The 18,548-nt window shown below is 40.7% G+C and overlaps 1 protein-coding gene across 1 annotated transcript in view; it reads left to right on the plus strand.

The window, feature by feature from the left end:
- The window catches only part of APBB2 (amyloid beta precursor protein binding family B member 2), a 165,270-nt gene that overhangs the window by 33,512 nt on the left and 113,210 nt on the right, over nt 1-18,548 (plus strand). The gene's annotated exons all lie outside the window — the stretch shown is intronic.

The following is an 18,548-nucleotide window of genomic DNA, read 5'->3' on the forward strand; positions in this document are numbered from 1 at the left end:
TCACTTTCATAGTCTATTGCTGGTTTTTTTTTAATTTACTTTTTTTCCTGGGGCTGCTTAGCTGGTAGTAGCAGCCTCCTTGCAGAAAGATGTAAGAATTTTAAATGAGTTTCCATCTGGTGTTGGTTTTGGCTTGGAACAGGAATAAAAATGCTATGCATTTTTACAAAGTAGAGGATTTTTTTTTTCTCATAAGTAAAAGACAGACTTGAAAAAGCAAAATGGAAATGTACAGATTTCCAGAGCCAGGTCACCGAGTTATGGCCTTATATCAGTATGCAGCCAAGTGAAACCAAAATCTGCACTATGTGATGCATGTGCAAAGTGGGGGGGGGTCTGTGGGCAAATCAGAGCTGGTAGGGCTTGCAAACAGCTCCCTCAGCAATGTAGCTGTACAGCTGGGATGCTGTGCTCTTGCAAGTCATTAAGTTAGATCTACTGGTCTTCTAAATTAATTAACCCAAATACAGTTCCCATGCCTACATTGCATTCTGGACTGGATCATTCTGTGCACCACTTGTTTGGGTGTTGACAGTCCAATAGGTACTTAAAATCCTGGTGCAGGTTTGGAGAAAACTAGGAAGCAGTTCTGGATGGGGAAGTTAGTGTTGATTTCTTGAATTTTTGGGGTTTTTTCCCTCCTTTCTCACCACTCCTGCTTCTCACCTGGCCCCAGCAGCTGTGGCTGGAGGAGGTGGTTGGCATTTCTGTCTGGGTGTGTGCTGAGGCTTTTGCAGAACTTGGTTTTGTGGCATTTGTCCAGAACACATGGATAGTGTTTTAATGGATGGATGAGGCTCCCTGAGAGTGAGCAGGGTTTGGAGGTCTGCTCTTGCTCCTCAGTGACTGCCATTATTTGGTGCTGTTGGTGCTTGTCTGTGGCTGTCCTTCCGCTCTGTGCTCTGCATGCTGCAGAAATGACCGTGGAAGGTGCTTTGCCTTTGTGCCACTCCAATCTGAGCAATGTGCCTAGCTTGGGGTGCCTCCACAGGGAAATCACAGCGCCTCCTGTGGAGGACTGGTGCCTGAATGTACCTCTGAAAGTGAGGAGGAGCAATGCAGGCATAAGTTACCATGGCTGAGACCATTTCCTTTTGAGGTCAAAAGTATCTGGGGGACATATTTATTATTTAATAGGCTTTTTTTGATGTTTCGAGTCTTTTTTTTTTTTTTGATGTCCTGCCAAAAAAGAAATAGTTATTTCAGTAGTAATTTTACAAAACCTTTGTGATAAGAAGCTGACCTGAACTCAAAGTGATTTTTTTTGATGGATCTGCAATTTTGCTCTTTTTGTGTGTGTGTGTGTCTGTGTGTATCCCACTTTCTAAAAGCCATATTCAGCAATTCTAGTGACTCTTGGCTGTGTTTTTAGATGCTTGCAAAAACAGTAAATGGTAGAATTTTAGCTAAGCAATTCTTTCCTTAGATTTGTGCTAATATGTCATTGCATTTCCTTTCCTGTACTAACTCATCAAAACTGAAGGGAGTTCTCACTAATATGATAAAGAAAGGTTGAATTTACATACAACACTAGAGTTGTGTTGTACCTAAGTTACCCAAGTAATTATAATTAAGTGCACAAATATAATATGTAGCTTGAAATACACTTAATTGCATTGGAAACTATTTCAACTGCAAAGCAATAGTATATTTCTCTATTTCTGGTTTATATATGGTATTTGACAACTTGTAGCTATTATCTCTGCTGTGTTCCCCTTTTTCAAAGGAGCAGAGATTCATAGAACAGCACAGAATTGCTAGACTGAAGGTTGAAAAATAAGGGAAAATTTTAAGTTGCCAGCTTCTGGCAGGGAAGGTCAGTGTGATACTGGGCAGTACTCACAAGCCATGTCCAAGTACACAGGATGTGCCTTAGCAGGGTGTTGAATGGGGAGGTGGAGTTATGCAGCTTTCAGAGAAACAATGCTGCTTTTTTCTGTATTTGTTTATTTTTTAATTGCCACAACTGGGAGTGTAAAGTGAAATCACACCAAGCTTTGCAGCCTTGCAGCTGTATGTCCATTCAGTTTGGAGCACTTCTGAAAAAGAGCTTCAGGTGTTTGGGTACACTGGGAGAAGAGTTCTTATAAACAGAAGAGCATCCTTTTTGGCCACATGGATCTGAGTAAAATGAAAATTAAAATGAAGTGAAAATTAATATTACAGCTGAGCCAGTGAGTTACTGCTGGAAGAGGCAATCCTTATTCTTTAAGTTTGTTTTGTAGGATATTTTCCCCCACATGTTGTGTGATGTGGCCCTGCTCTCTTGTTTCAGCCAATGCTGTGGCTTGATTTTATATAACACCAAGTGTGAGTTAAATACAGTGCCTGGATTCATCCTGCTCCCTGTGGAGGCTGCTTGAAAGGGTGCAGGGCAGGCACAGGAAGATCAGGAGGTGTGAGAGAAGAAGTTGTCCTGAGCTTCCCATGGTCTGGGAGGCTCAGAGTGAGCTGAGTCCACCAATGAGTGGGAGCCCTGCTGAGCAGAAGCAGTCTGGAAATCTAAACTGAAGTGTTTCTAATGGGAGGGGAGAAGGACCTGTTTGTTGCAGAGGAGCAGAACTTGTGTAGTTCTGTTGTTTCACAGGGCACAGTGATGTTGGATTTTTGGATGCCTTGGGTTGTATTTTTTCAGAAGCATCAAGAGTTTATTGCAATAGGGAAGAGATCTATCTTGCTAGCTGGAATTACGCAAATTGAAGATAGACATGAAATGCAGTAGTGGGTATTCATCTCCATTCAGCTTCCTAGAAGGCAAAAATGCAGCTTTCTACTCTTGAATCCTTTATATCTTGCTGTGCATATCACCATTGCTGATGTTTGTGACTGTGCCTCAGTCAGATATTGCTTGTTTTATGCCTGTGTTGTGGGTGTGAATTCCCAGAGGTGTTAGTCCTCTGGGTTTCCTTTCAGGGTGGTGAGGAAGCAGCTGATCCCTGCAGCATGCTCTCAAGAGACAGTGCTGTGAGAAATTGCTTCTTGCCTCTAACAGAACCTCTAACAGCAGCAAAGTGGTTACTGAGCCTATTTTACTCACCCTGCTTGTCTTCCTCTGACAAAGTACATACATACTAATTATCCTGTTGTGATTACACGGTGCAATTTCCTTGTTCATTAGGTGCCACTGCCAGCTTAAGGACCTTTGACACTAGTTTGGCCTTGAGTTTTGCAGACATCAGACATCTGTCAGAAAAGAAAGTGCTGCAAAGCAGGAATGGACCTTGAGGAATAAATACTTCTAATACTTCCTCAACATAAGCATCAACAGTGTAAAGCTCCTGTGCTGTGGAGGACTGCTGCAGGTGGTGTGGGGATTAAATCAGTCACCACACTGACAGATGTCTGATAGCTGAGCCTGGCAGTGGGATACTGCAGCAGCAGCATCTCCAGAGAAAACAAGATGTGCATGAGCTCAGGTCTTTCACTTTCTCCATGAAAGATTTATCCTGTCTGATAAAGTTCTGATACAGAACTTTGTATCAGTGTTAGATGCTTCTGAAAAGCCTGTGCAAGTAGATACTTGTTTAACTATCAACAAACCTGTTGATTGTTACTTAGTAATTGTCAGTGTTGTCTTGTAAGGATTGGGTTATTCCTGTAGGACACCAAGCAACTTCTCCTGCAGCTGCTGAGGGGAAAGAGTGATTCATGACACCTTAACAATTGATCAGTCTTGAGCTGCTGTTTTTGTTTCTTCATCCAAACCAAGAAGTTGACTTAGTTTGCTGCATGTTTGCTCACAACTCAACCAGTGTAGTAAACTGAGTGAAGATTAAACCTGCCCTGTTTTGAGGTCTCTTGCTGAGGGAAGTTGCTCCTTGGGATTGCTGTGTTGAGCACGAGTGTGCTGGTGCAGCAGTTATGTGAAAGACTATCTCTGATCCTTACATGGTACAGTCACTGACTGAAATATTCATTACCTTGTATTTTATGAATTGTTCAGCCTCAGATTTATTGTTGTTCACAGCTGCATTCTGCCAAACAGAGCAACTAAAAGGATTGCTGTAGAAGAAATGCATTGAGGTCAAGGGCATTTATTGACCTTTGGGTTTTCTGTGAGTTATGATATATCCTAATATTAACTTTGGGCTTCACTCAAATGGAGGTATTTACTTGCTTATTCTTATCCCTTGGAATGTTGAAGTTATACAATGGATTTGGTTGTTTATTAGCTAGGATAAATTTTTGCTTTGTTTATCATGTAAAACAAGTGATCTTTATATAGATGCTTTTTGTTTGTTTTGGTGTAAACTACCTGAAAAGAAGGAAACCATAAGAGCACAAAATAAGAGTGTAGCTAAGGTTTACTGCTAATAGTGTGTGCTTGCATATTATCTTTCGTCAGTGGCTCTGGACATGTTTTGCAGACTTTCAGCAAGCCTCTACTGTCTTGGAAATTAGAAGTTAAGAATATTAAAAGATGCTAAATAGCAGCAGTAGGTGACAGTAGGTTCTTCACTCAATTTGCTTGCCTAGTGTGGGAAGGTTTGGCTGAATTCCTGGAGATCTGTCTTATCTTGTAGGGCTGTGATGTAAGCATAGTTAGTCTTGAGTCTTCTCTGACTGTTGAGATAGTTTTATTTGTGAGTAATAGGTCACTTCGGTTTTCTTTGTGTCTTTTCATGTCTCATTTACTGGTTTGTCACTTCTTTGGATCTTGTTATGGTTCTCTGGTTTGGAAGTCATGGAGAGAACTCCTCCAGCTCTGTGTTTAGTGCACAGGTTATACTTCAACTGAGGGTCTCCAAGCATCACAACAAGTTATTAATACACTTGTAGAGGGTGTTAGAGTCTCTCTTCCAATTTGTTCTAAGACACCTGTCAAGAAGCCACAGGCACTACATGGGGTGGTTGTGATTTTAAGTCAGTTTGTAAACCACCCTACTATGAGCTTAAGCAATTTGTACAAGGCCCCTCTCCCTGTAAGTAGTAAAATAAAATCCTAGATCTCTGTGTTTAGCACCAGCTACGATTTTTCAATGGCTTATTTTAAAGAAATCTTGTAAATGATACTGGTTCAACTGATAGGTAAAAAAATAAATACAGATGCTCATATTACAGAAGTTGTATCCTAATTAGTACATCTGTATGGTTGCAAGTGTTTGCTTTAACTGTACTTGAGTCTGGGTGATTACTCAGCCTAAGGAGTCTGAGGTTTGTTGTCATTTCTGATGTTCTTCCTTGTTGTGCAAATAAAGGCAACATAATCCTTGCTAAAAGCACATCTGTGAACAGGAAATAGAGTGTTGAGAAGCAAGTTTTAAGTGCAAAAGAAGGATCTGATCTTTTCACTATCAGGTGAAATAAAATCACTTGTTCAAAACCTTTAAAGTATCTACTTTTCCCCAACTATAATAATTGTTCTTATGTTTCATTTCCTCCAGTAATCACCACTGCTTTTTTCTTTTTACATAAAACTTGATTACCACCTTTACTGTGGACAGGGCCCTGTTGTATCGATGTACAGGTGAATAAGCTGCTCTCGGTCATGGGGAATGTCTGCAGTGAAACGATGAGTGTCTGTGTAAGATTTCTTTGGATACAGTTTCTAGATGTTATTTACTCAGTAACATTTAGAATAAGCTTTGCTGGAGTAATAGACAAATTGGAAGGTAAGTGTTTTAAACAGTTATTTTTTAACAGAAGTTGATTTGTTCTAAACATGTAAAGGCAGTACAGTGTTTTAAATGTTTTTTATTTTGTATCTTTGTCAGGCAAAGACAACCTTTGACTAAATTGGCTTAAATTATTCCATTGGTCTTGTTTTGTGCATCAGAAAATTGATGTTAATTGGAAAGCAATTGTTGTGCTTTTAGAATGAAAAATGCTAAACAGAATTTTCAGTCACTATTTAAAACCAACCCTTTCCTCTCTGCTGGAGAAAATGCAGCATATGTTTGGGAAGAGCAGACTGCTATGCTGTGTATTTGTATTTACAGGCAGATGCCCTTTATTTTAAAACTTCATTCTTAAACAGTTGGCTAGACTATCTGCAGTGTAAGTGCAGTTTGTCTTCTCACTTGTTGGATGGCACTGGGGTTTAGAAAGGGCAGGAGAAGGCAGATTACTGTGGTTACTGGCCACAGCCTGGGCTGCTGGTGGGGCTGGCAGCACCTTGGCCTCTGTGTGCCTGTGTTGGGTAGGCATGGCAGGATTTTGGTAGTGGAGGGCTACAGGGGTGGCATCTGTGGAAGCTGCCAGGAGCTTCCATTGTGCCTGACAGAGCCAATGCCAGCCAGCTCCAGGAGGAGGCTGAGTCCATCGGTGGTGGTGGTACCTTTGGGATAGCAGACATGGGTGTAAAAATCTCTGTGCAACACCAGTAGCAGGCAGAAGGTAGGAGCAAGACAATGTTACCATTAATATGGTAACCACATGTTACCAGCAGGGAGAATATGTTACCCTTTGGTAACAGCTCTGCAGACACCCAGGCCAGTGCAGAAGTGGGGTGGGAGGTGTTCCGGGTCCTGGAGCTGAGATTCCTCTGCAGCCCTGGTGAGGCAGCTGTGCCCTTGCAGCCCATGGAGGCCACAGTGGAGCAGAGATCCACCTGCAGCCAAGGAAGACCCCATGCTGGAGCATGTAGATGGCTGAAGGAGGAAGGAGGCTGTGACCTCATGGGAGGCCCATGTTGGAGCAAGCTCCTGGCAGGAGCTGTGGTCTGTGCAGAGAGGAGCCCACTCTGGAGCAGGTTTGCTGACAGGACTTGTGACCTGGTGAAGGACCCATGCTGGAGCAGCCTGTGGGACTGTGCCCTGGGGACAGGGACCCATGCAGTCCATGAAGACCTGCAGCCCTTGGAAGCACTCAGGCTGGAGAAGTTTGTGGGTGGGACCCTGTGCTGGGGTAGGGGAAGAATGTGAGGAGTCCTCCTCTGAGAAAGAAGGAGCAGCAGAGACAATGTGTGGTGACCTGACTTCAGCCCACATTCCCAGTCTCTTGGCACCACTGTGGGAAGGAGGGAGAGAAAATGAGTAAAGTTAAGCCTGGGTAGAAGGGAGGGATTGGGGAAAGTGTTTGATTAATTTATTTTATTTTCTCAATTTGATTTATTCCCCTGTTCTGATTTGATTTGCAATAAATTAAATAGTTTCCCCAAGTGGAGGTTGTTTTGCCCATGATGGTTAATTGGTGAGGGATCTCTCCCTGTCCATATCTTGATTCTGAAGCTTTCTCTCCCCTGTGCTGTTAAGGAGGTCAGTGATAGAATAGCTTTGGTGTGCACCTGGCATCCAGTCAATGTCAGTCCCCCCATAGAGACCTGGCTTTGGAACAAAATATACTAATTTGAAGGAAACGAGGATTGTAATTTTCTTTAAAACTTATACTTTCAGAAGTCTTTTTGTTCATTTTAATGTCAGCATTGATCTGTCTCAGAATTGGTGAAAAGAGGAGATGGTTTGGGGTAATGTTTTATTATCTGATAGCCTCTCCATTTTTGAGAAGCATAAGTAATTACAAATAGGACATCAGAACATATGCTGAAACTATGCCAATGGCAGAATTCAAATTATTTAAAAGTGTTCTTTACCAAGGGGGGAAGTGGACATGACCCTGGCAAGGAAATGCTGTGTCTGGTCTGGGAGGGTCAGTGTCCGCTGCACCTGAGGAGAGTAAACATGCCAGATGACTTGGGTAACATTTATTTCCTCCCTTGGGGTCTGTTTTATTTAAGCCATCATAATAGAAATCTTTATTTAGCTTATAGAAAGCACAGTCTCTTTCCTGGTTGTCAGGATTCACAGAATTGGCACAGTTACTAAAGCACTGTAGTCAGATACCCTGGTCTGCCATAACTTAGCTACTCCATTCTCTTAAGTTTGGAGGCTGTGTTTTTGCTGACTGTACCAGCCACATTGGAATTGTGTTAAATTTAAGCATAATTCCTCATGTGCCTGTGAGATGACCAACAAAGAAAGATGTAGTAATTTAATGGTCTAAAACTAATGGTCTGCTGCCAGTCAACAAGCCCTGCAGTGTGAGTTTTGCATATTGGTATCCCTAATTAGGACTTTATCTTCTGGAGTAGTGTTTCATTGAGTATGGTGAGCTCTTAAAAGTATCCTCTGCTGCTTAAGTATAGCAATCTTGCAAAAAGATGAGCAGCAAAACCTGTGGTATAGGAATACTTCCTGAATAGCAATAACTAGGTTTTTTTTAAATCCTCTTTGTTAAGGTTTAAATGTACAGCAGCATGCTTGTGGTATAGTAATTATGGATTTTTTTTTTTCTTTTGGTAAGTAGAAATAGATTTGACTTTTCTATTTCTTTTAGCAGACTGTCTTTAAGATAGTTCACAAGCTGCTTGTTGAAAGTACAGACAGAAACAGGATAAGTTGGAAAGATGATTGGTAATAAATATGCCAGGAGATCAGATGGCAGGTGATGACTGGCATGGACACACTGAGAATTTTAAGGCATCCTCTCAAGTCAGGTTTTTAAACAGATATCTGTCTTGGCATAATATATGGAAAATTATTTTAAGAAATTATTTATTTGTACATTGATTTGTCCAAAGATTTTGTGAATTCCTGGCTAAATGGGTATGTGATTGAAATGGAATGCAAAAACCCACTGATCTTAATTATGAATACAGGGTATAGAATCTTAGCTCCACTGATTTCATTTGGAACAGTTTTTGTCTGCTAATTACTGCTATGAACAAAGTTTTCCTCTCAGTTACACCAAAACATTCATCACTGATTTAAGGTTATGCCTAAATTATTGTGACTGAAACAGAATATTTGTGACAGAACAGTCTGGTTTCTATTACATTTTCTTAACTCCAGCTGCCTTTGAACTATAATACTGATGCTTTCTCAAGCTTTGTCTTTGTTTCTACTCTAATATTATTGCAGCTGTTGCATAAACTGTTCAATTTGCAGGAGCACTGTCATCTCTGTCAGGTAAATGCTTCTGTGGCCAGGTATCCAGTGTATGGGGACTTGGGTGAGTTTCTCCAAGTCAAACCTGGTGGCTGCTTGCTGTACTCAGTCTCCTGTGTCTGCTGAAGCTCCCAGTACTCCTGGATGTGCCCAGCCTGGTTGATGTTTCTGACATAAGGTGTTTCTTTTAAAATGCTTGATTCTGTGGGCAGCAAATGCCAGAAACTTCTAGATACTTGGAGGGGGCTTTTGTGTGACCAGTTCTGGGATCACCTTCCCTTTCTTTTCCAGGTCACAAGGAGCAGGTCTGCTTCTGGGCCAGCTATTCATCCTCCTTCAGACAATGAGGATGATCTATTTGGCTGTGCTGAAATTAGATCAGAATGTGTGCATTTCTGTAAGCTTCTGACGTTACCCCAATTAAATTTCTTTTTAATTTTTTAAAAAATCCTTCTATTTTTGAACAGTACTGAAAAAACAGAGTGAGCAGGGAAGAGTTAAGCACACTGGTTACATGTGTCATTCAAGCCATTAGTGCTGGCAGTGTTCCTGGCCTGTCACATGTGCCAGATGTGACATCTTTCAACAAAATTTAAAGGCATGGTGAAAGATTATGGGCATGGTTTCACACCACTTTGGACTGCTCCAAAATGAATGTTTTAAAAGCTGTTAACAGCAACTGTTTAAGGGTGTCAGTCCATCTTCTTCAAGCTATTACAACATGCCATCTCCTCATCCATGGCATTTTTCTGGCCCCCTATCCAATCTGATTAATTTGAGGACCCATCTGAAAAGTAATCCCTCAAAGAAGATGCATCTTGGTGACCATGTCTCTGGGATGAGGAGGTGGAGGCAGCCCAAAGGACAAGTGCTGCTGAAAAGGACAGTTGGCTTAAATCAGTGTAGATGTAAAACTGTACAGTTACTGTCACTCTGCTGGCTGTGGAACAGCAGCTCTGACTTCTACTTTCTGCAGCTTAGTGTAAATAAAAAGATTGTTTGTGAGTGCTACCTGTTCATATATGGAGTTTAACTTGTTTAGTCCAGGACTCCGTTCTTATTTAAGTTCTGCCTGTGTGAAATTAAAGACCCTTCCAGCTCTTGTTTTGGCATATTGCAAATTTATACTAAGCTTAATTATAATACTAAATTTCACTGTTGCTTTTAACTATGGGAATAAGTTAATTTTAAATTGAGTTAGCTGGTTTTGCAGGCAGGTAGAGCGTGGGCCTGTGTCCATTCAATGCATACTTATGCATATGTATATATACATATACACACTCCTATCTCTGACAGGAAGTCTTGAAGCTGCTCGTTCTTCCTCAGTAGCTCTGAGAATAAGCAGCTTTCCAGGTGGGTAAACTGGAGTTACAAAATGACAGTCATTGTTCTTCCCATTTGTGACTTCAGCAGAGATTGTAGATGCTTAGTTCACGTACTGCTTTCTAGCCACCTCTGGCACCATTTAGGTTTTGAAGGGTCTGGTGGAGAATTTTAATGTTTTTGACTTTCAGGTGGTCCCATTTCAGCTGTGTGTGTTTAGCCATGATGTGTGACTGGTCAGTGGTTTGGTTTCCTAGAGCTGTAATTCTGCACTTGAGCAGTAACAAGTTCCATTTGGTGGTGACCTGTGAGGAAAATTACTTTTGAACACAAAGAGTTTGGAATTTTATTTTTCAGTTGTGGCACAGACCTCAATCTAGGTTCAGTCACTAAATTTCCTTTGATTTACTGGAGGCCTCCTTAGAACCTTTATCAGCATTTCAGTTCAATTTGTTCTATCATATGCTGTGCTTCTTGTTGTAGAGCACCTTCTTTTTGATTTCATAATACTTTACATCTTTTGTCACAGTTTAGCCAGAGAGGATCAATACACAGAGAGCCCCAGAACTGTCCTGTCCAATCCAGCTTCTAGTCTTTGTCAGTGCTCATTTTGGAAGCTATCCAGTCCTGCTGTCTCTCTTCAAGAGGTTACATTTTTTTGCTGTACTGATTACCTTAACTGTTTTGAGTAAATTTGACCACCTGTGGCCACTGCTGACCCTACATTCCTGCAGTACCTCCAAGCAAAATGCTAAACATTGCTGGCATTCTTGAAATGCTAGGACAAAGCACTGCAGTGCACATCCAGGGTAGTCTTTGGGGGGAAAAAACCCTGCTTCTTATTCTGTCTTAAAATCAATTTGGGCACGCAGTGTTGAGAGATGAGATTCCTCTCACTGTGGTTATATTTGACTCCCCTTGGTTTCTTACTGACATGGATGGTTCTGCATAAATTGGAAAAAATTCAATGTAATTCTCTGGAATTGAGACCTTATAAAAATAGAGAGATGACAGGAGGTTTTAATTAATAGCCAGAAATGATAGGGATCTAAGTGAGATAGAGCAAGGCAATATTATTAGTTAGGAATTATTAGGGAATTTTATTGCTTCCTTTTGGAGCATCTGGTAACAGCTGCTTAAATCAGGTCTGCTCTGAGATGGCATTCCTGTCTTTTAATGAAAGTGGTTTAGCAGTGTACAGGCTATTTTACTGAAGATTCTGCAATATTGAAGTGAAATCTTAATTTCTGTGGTTTAACTTTTTAGCATTGACATGATGCATAGATATAACCATTTAGCTGCTTAATTAAGTGTGTGAGATGTCCTGTAGGAAAATTTCCTTTCAATTCAGGAGGAAATTATTTTAAACTTTGATTTAATACGGGTGTAGATACTTCTCATGTATTTTGTAAATAAGCTGATTTTAAAAAATAAACAGAAACACAACACTTGTTAATAAAAATCTAGGTCTTAAAACCTAGGAGTGGAGACCTTGGAAAGAATATAAATGAACATATTTTGGGAAAAGCAATATAGTATTACTGTTGTAGCAAAGGAGTATTACTGTCGCTCTTCTGTTAAATAAACCTTTTCTAAAGTGGTTTTCTTTTGGAAAAGCTTCCTAATCAATATTGGCTTCTTAATTTTTTATTTTATGACTAAATGCCACATCAGACTTGTGAGCATGCATTGTAGCTCTTGGAGGTGTCATCATACATGAGCAGAAGTTGTTACTGACAAATGCCATTTTTTTTTAAAGTAGAATTGCTGATTGCAGTCTTAGACCGTGTGGTTGTTTGGATCTGATGATTGGTCTGCAATTGTCGGAAAAGATTTTTTTCTCAAATAAATTAAGAGTATGCTTGCGTGTTTCAGGGTAGAAAATGGCTCAGCTTAGAGGAATAAACTCTTGAAGCCAGTAGGATGGTAAAGGAAAACTTGATATAACTTTTAGTAAAAGCACAGTTAATGCTGTTCTGCAGTTTGAGTCATATTGAGAAGAGTGGGAACTCATTGGTCCATGCAGGAAGCAAGTGTAGGATACAAGTCCTGCTTCTCTGGCATGTGAGTACCAAATTTCTTGTCATGTGACAGCCATTCTTTGAGTTTTTTCTTTGAGTAGTGGTTCTCTGGATCTTTCTGCAGCTGATAAGTTTGTGTCTTCTATCTTCCCAATTTCTCTTCCCCGGAAAAAGTATTTTTTCCTGTTGTTTCTAGAATAGTTAATTATCATTTTCTCAGGAGAAACTGCAGTATCTCTTCTGTCAGAGGCCTCAAGTTGGTTTAAAATAAAAGACAGTAAAACCAGTAGAAGTAAATGCATTAGATAAGAGATTTTAGGCTCATAGGAGTTTTTAAGACAGTAGGAAAAATGTGAGCATGTTTTTTGAAGATGATTGGAAAATTAATCTCACTCTTTTAATCAGGTGATTGCACCATTAATAGGGCTCCCTATCAGAGGTAGTGAATTGAGAAAATACTGCATAGCACTAGAATTGTAGTGTTAAGTGAAAAAAACAACTGATAGAATATTTTTACTTCCTTAGACATCAACCCTAGATGAGTCAGCTCACCAGCAATGATGATTAATGAAGGAAAATGCTAGCCCAAGATTTTTTTCTCTTCACCACCAGTTCTTCTGAGCAAGAACTAATTCCAAGTACTATCTGACCCTGTTTTGTTAAAAAAAACAAACAAACCAAACAAAAAGCCAACCCAAAAGCCCCCAAACCCCAACAGTTGTTATATTTGAGGTGATGGAGATAGAATTAAGGCTATTAACACTATTATAAGTAGCTATCAAACCTGTTCTATTACGTGTGTATGCAGAGGTCTTTTCCAAACCTTTCAAAGGCTTGCATAAGGTCTGTAAAAAAAAAAAGTGCTGTAATATTTTTTTAAATTTTGTCCCACAGCAAACCAGAGTGATAGAGAGGCTTGTTAGGAAGATGAGAGGATTCCTTTTTACAAGTGAGTCCATATAGGCCAAAAAGTTTGCAATATGTTGCCTTGGAGTGCAGAATCAGTATGATTTCTGTTAGTACTTGTTGTTGAAGCTAGAAATTCTTCATTGACTTTTAGCTAGCTTTGAAGCTGAGATTGAGGTCTTGTAACAGCATCATTAAAGTTGATTATGACTGAAACTGGAGAGAGACATGAGCCTTTATTCTGCCTCTTTTTTCTTTTTAGTGCAGTCATTTTAAGCATGGGCATTAATGAATGCAGTGTGCTCTCTTGCTACATCAGCTTTCCTATGCAGATTTTCTTGGCTATATGAAAATAATGTAAAAGAAATAGCATGCAACAGCACAGATGTGAGACAGAGATGTGCCCTTGCAATGGCATATTAAATCTGCAGATTAAATGAGTGCCCAGGCTCAGGCAAAGCTGTGTGAAGGCCAGGTGTACTGGCAGAGTGGCTGACTAAGCAGGATACTGAAAGGCAGAGTGTGCCAGAGAAGCCAAGCTGGCACTGCCAGGTGCCTTGTGTCATGATATCTGTTATCTCTGTGCCTTGCCCTGCTGTGGTGGGTCTCAAGGGTGCTCTAAGATGGAGCACTTTGTTCTGTGCAGCATAAGCTGTGCAAAGTACTGAAGAATATCAAGAAGGGTTGTGGAGAAGTATACAATTGTAATGGTATTCAGAATAGGAATTAATAACTTATGTGACTTCCTGGGAGAGTTTGTGCCTAAAGCAGAGGTGATAATGCCTTTTTAAGGAGGTGACTTGCAAATTCTGATTTTCTTTCAGCTTTGCTGTGTGCACTTAATAACCTGTCTTCATTCAGACAGAGTTATAAGCGAAGGCTGAGTGTGGCTCTGTTTTAATTTATCTTAGTTTAGCTAATGCTTTGAGAAATTATTTTCTTAATGGTGAGAAAGTACATCTCTTGGGAAGTGTCAACAAGGGTCTGCCTTTTTGGGGAAACTGTTCCTGGTTTGTGGAGCTCTTGAGCTGAGCAGATGATGTAATATTTTAATATGATCTTGTGAGAGGGTGCATGCATTTCTGTGTCCCTGTTTCTTCTGTAACTACTTGTCCTGGTTTGCTGGGTTTGACTTGTTAATGTATATGCAGGACCTGAGGTGGAGAGAGAACTACTGAGGAGCGTGCTTGCACCCTGGAGGGGGAAGGATGACTTAAGTTAAAATGCTGCCTCCAGATCCCATGGGTATCTGCTGTGGTAGTGACTGGATCTCCTGCATTATTCATTGCCTCTTGCTTCTACTGTGCATTGGGTGTTTATCACATGAATAGTTGTGCTGTGGGCTGCTGCAGAAGTGGTGTGTGTGTGACCTGAATACTTATCACCCACAGGTCTGTAAGTGACAGATAAAACCTGGTCTCAAGTATGCTGTGTCTGCTAAGTCATATCACTCTGAGATGTTTTTCTCCCTAGCCAGCTTATGGAAGAGCATCTTCAGTTGATTCTAACGCTCATGGTTGGTCTCTGTCACATATATTAGCTTTCAATTCCTTCTTCAAAATATGATGCCTGTGTGAAAGTTATTCCTAAAATATATTCAAAAATTCTTCAGCTAGTTGTGCTGCACCCCCTTGTGCTAAGAATAAGATTTTTTGAGAGAAATTCTAGACTGCTTTGTTTTCAAATATTGATTCAAATTTTTATTTCCACTTTTAAGGTTTTAAAAATTCTTTTTAACTCAGCTGCTTAAGTGTTTTCAAATCATACTTGTTTCGCTGCTGAAGTGCTATCATCAAATTGTGTGTTGGACTTTTGTGAGCTCTAAAATTTGGGTCAGGGCAGATGAGGAAACAGAAAATATGGCTTGATTGCTGGGGGGAAAACATGCTGCAGTGGTACTTGGTTGAAGAGTTGCTGTTGAAGGATAATGTACCCGTGTTGATTGTGCTGTGCTTTTGGCATAACATCCTGAGCACTGTCAGCCTCAGCCCAGATGTTTGCTCAGACAGTTCTGCACTAGCAGGAATTGTCTGGTTCTTGTTGTAAGTCATGGTTGCAGTGATACTGAAAGCTGGAGAGGAGTGGACTTAGGGACAGAAAGGGGGATACAAGGCTTTGTTGTGCTGCTGGGATGATGCTCAGCACATTGCAAACCTGCTTCAGGCAGGGCCCTGAAATGCTGGAGCTGTGTTCTGGATGTTTCTAAGCTGTCCCTATTCCAATGGCTTCTGCACATTGGATAGATGCGTGCTGAGACCTCACACCAGAGCAGCACAGGTCTTTCTGGAGCAGCTCCTTGCCCTGGCTCTCTGGTTCACCCTGAGGAAGCTGAATTAGTCACTAGTGAAAATACCAATTCTCTCAGGCTTTAAGTGTAAGGTATTCCTATGAAAGTTTTTAATGGTGAGGTAGTATGATTTGTGTGTCACTGTAGTAGCAGAACACAATTCCAAGTGGGCTTTTTGGAGTGCACAATATGACAGGACCCTGTGAGCTGAAGCCAGCGCTGTGCACTGGGAGGTGTCAGCCAAGGCTGAAGGTGAATTCTGCTTCAGTGTCACCCAGTGCTTTGATTTCTTCTGATTTGATGTCTGTGCAGTGCAGTTCAGCAAACAGTAAGACTTGAGAAAAGCAGTAAGTCATGCAGCCAGAGAACTGAAGAAATACCCTGGTGTTTGGGAGCAGTCACTGGCAATGTGAAGGTCTGCATAAGTGTTTTGAGGGCAATGGTGAGGAGGATTTGCTAAAATGAAAATGCAATTTTGGGCCAGAGTGGCATAAATGTTTTAGTCCCACCCACACGTGCCACCTTCTGATCAAAACCTTAAAAGGAAGAACAGAAACCATGTTTCAATATCTGCTTTGGATATTTTTAAATAAAAGAATGACTAAAATGAAGGGAGGAGACCTTAGTATCCTTCATAAATACTGAGACTTTCCCTCCTCACAGTCCCCTCTGCAGTGACCCCTGGACAGTCTTCATTGTGGGGAGCAGGGAGCAAAGGACACTTGCCTGTGTCCCAGGAGGACCTGAGGCCTCCACCTGCCCTTTCCAGGAGGGTGTCCAGAATATGCTTTTTAACATGGAAGGAGACTAGAGGGACCCCTCCTGCCTATAGTGGAACAGCAAATCTCTTCAGTTTCATTGGACTTGTCAGGGTTCATAAATAAAACAGTGCCATGTGCATTTCAGTGCACATTTTATCCACTAGTTGTGAAAGAAATGCTTCTTCCTGACCTTCAAAAATTTGGGAAGGTAAAACCATCTAAGTGATGCAATTTTCCTTTTGGCCCCCTAGGCAGTAAGTGAATTAATGTGTTTGATGCTTCTTTCTGTGGATTTGGCAAAAACTACAGCCAAAGAAGGTAGGATGCAGAGAAAGGTAGATGCTGAAAGTGTCAGGGAATTCTTGGGGTGTGATAGCAGCCTTCTCCACCCCATCTGCAATGGGTTTTTTAGCCATCATTATGTTATGTGAATCCCCCATGGTTGTCAGGCTGTTTTGTTGAGGTTTGTTTGTTTGTTTTTATACTATTTCCAGACTAAGACCCCTAGAAGCTGGTAAAAATGAAGCTGCTCTTCTGTCCTTTTGGAAACAAACCCCAGCAGCCCAGGTTCTTGGGGTGGTTGCATGAGGCTTACTGGGAGGCTGTCTGACAGACTGAAGTTAGACACTGTTCATGTACTTTTTAGAAGGAAAGAGAAAAATATATCCCTAAAATAGATGGTCATGCTGTACTTATTAATTATTGATGTTACATTGGATGACTTCTTTATTCTATTAAGAAGTTGGAAGAAGAGGTGAATTTTAATGGAGGAGTATGTAGGATCCTGGGGTTGCTGTTTAAAAGACAATTTAATGCAGGGCTCCCAGTCTGATAATGTGAATGTGGCACGTCTGCATGTCTGTGCATGCCCAGAGGAAGCTGCAATATGAAAACTCACGAGTTTTGTTCTGATACCAGTTCACTCAGCTCTGTATGATGAATTCTGTACATATGTAATAGCCTCAATCTCACACATGAGTTCATAACTGTGTTTCCAGTCTAAAAGTGCAGGAATTGTGAAGTCTGTAGTTATTTTTCCCAGAGCAACTGGATTTCTACTGACTTTTGCACCCTTTCATCCTGCCCAACAAACAGGTTTGCAGTCCAGTAGCAATATATAGCCATTACTGTAATGGAAACAGGAGGGGTGCTCCAGAGTGTTAGAATTCTTAGAATTTGTACTCCCCAACTCAAATAGATGGATTTATTTTCATATAGAATGAGCTTTCAATGTGAAGAAGTGGAAGACTATCTGCTGCTCTCCCTGGACAGAAATGCCACCCCCAGCTCCAGTCTGCCTGCTCTTTTCTGAAGCCCATCTGAGAAGCAGTTGTCTATTGGGCAGGGGAGAAGAGCTGATGAATATTTTTGATTTTTTGTGTCAGTTTTTAGATGTAGGTGGATTTAAATCAGAGTTCCTCATTCAATGTCAACAGAAACATCTGAAGATCTTGCTGGTGCAGGTTATTTTATTATATAAGGACCAAAAAAAAAATACAATGCTATTGCTGAGCAACCCACCATTAATCTAAGTTTTCCTGTGTGCTTCAGGAGAAAGAGTTTCTAAAGTACACAACTGATTTTGGTACTGAATGACTCCAGCTGAAATTTGGTGGTTGGAGACCTGCCTCTTTTGTATTAACCTGAACTCTCAAGTCCCTTACCAATAACAAGGAATTGGAAAGGAGAGCTGTAAAACCAGCTACCTTCTCAGCTGTTAGTAGGAAGCCACCAGGCACAAGTTGCAGTGGGGAAGAAGGAAAAAGCTGCAGTGATTCCTAGGTTGGTAAATTCCTGCTAAACCTCAAGAAAGTAGATTTGGCCTGAGTTTAAATGTTACAAACCCATGGGGAGTCTGTCAGAAGTCTGTCTCTGTTTTGAGATATGTACAAAAGTATGTTTTGCTCTAGCTTCTCAGGAAGAGCAATAATTCCCGATTTTTTTTCTATGCTGACTGGTGTTTCCTGTTTGTTTTTATTATTTCTAGCTGAAATTCTGTAATGTGCTCAAGATCAGGTTTCACACTGGCTTCATCATTTCTTTCTTAGACTAGGTGAAGGCAGGATTGCAGGTCTATGTCCTATGAAAATCCAAGTACCCAGAAATCCCATTCAAATATATGTAGTTACCACCATATTTTTTGAAAAAAAAAAAAAGAAATTAAGGACAACTTAACTTTTTAAACTTGCGCCTATTATTACCCCAACCAGCCAGTTGTTTATTTCAGTAATGGTAATGTTATTTTACTATTTTGTCAGCTGTGGGCGTTAGACATTTGCTAATTACTTTTCTACTAAGATTATCAGTGCCTGCATGTTATTGCCTTTCAATTTGCTGCTTTTAATAAAGCCCTAAATGAGTTATT

This window comes from Molothrus aeneus, chromosome 4 (assembly GCF_037042795.1).
Source record: "Molothrus aeneus isolate 106 chromosome 4, BPBGC_Maene_1.0, whole genome shotgun sequence".
NCBI lineage: Eukaryota > Metazoa > Chordata > Aves > Passeriformes > Icteridae > Molothrus > Molothrus aeneus.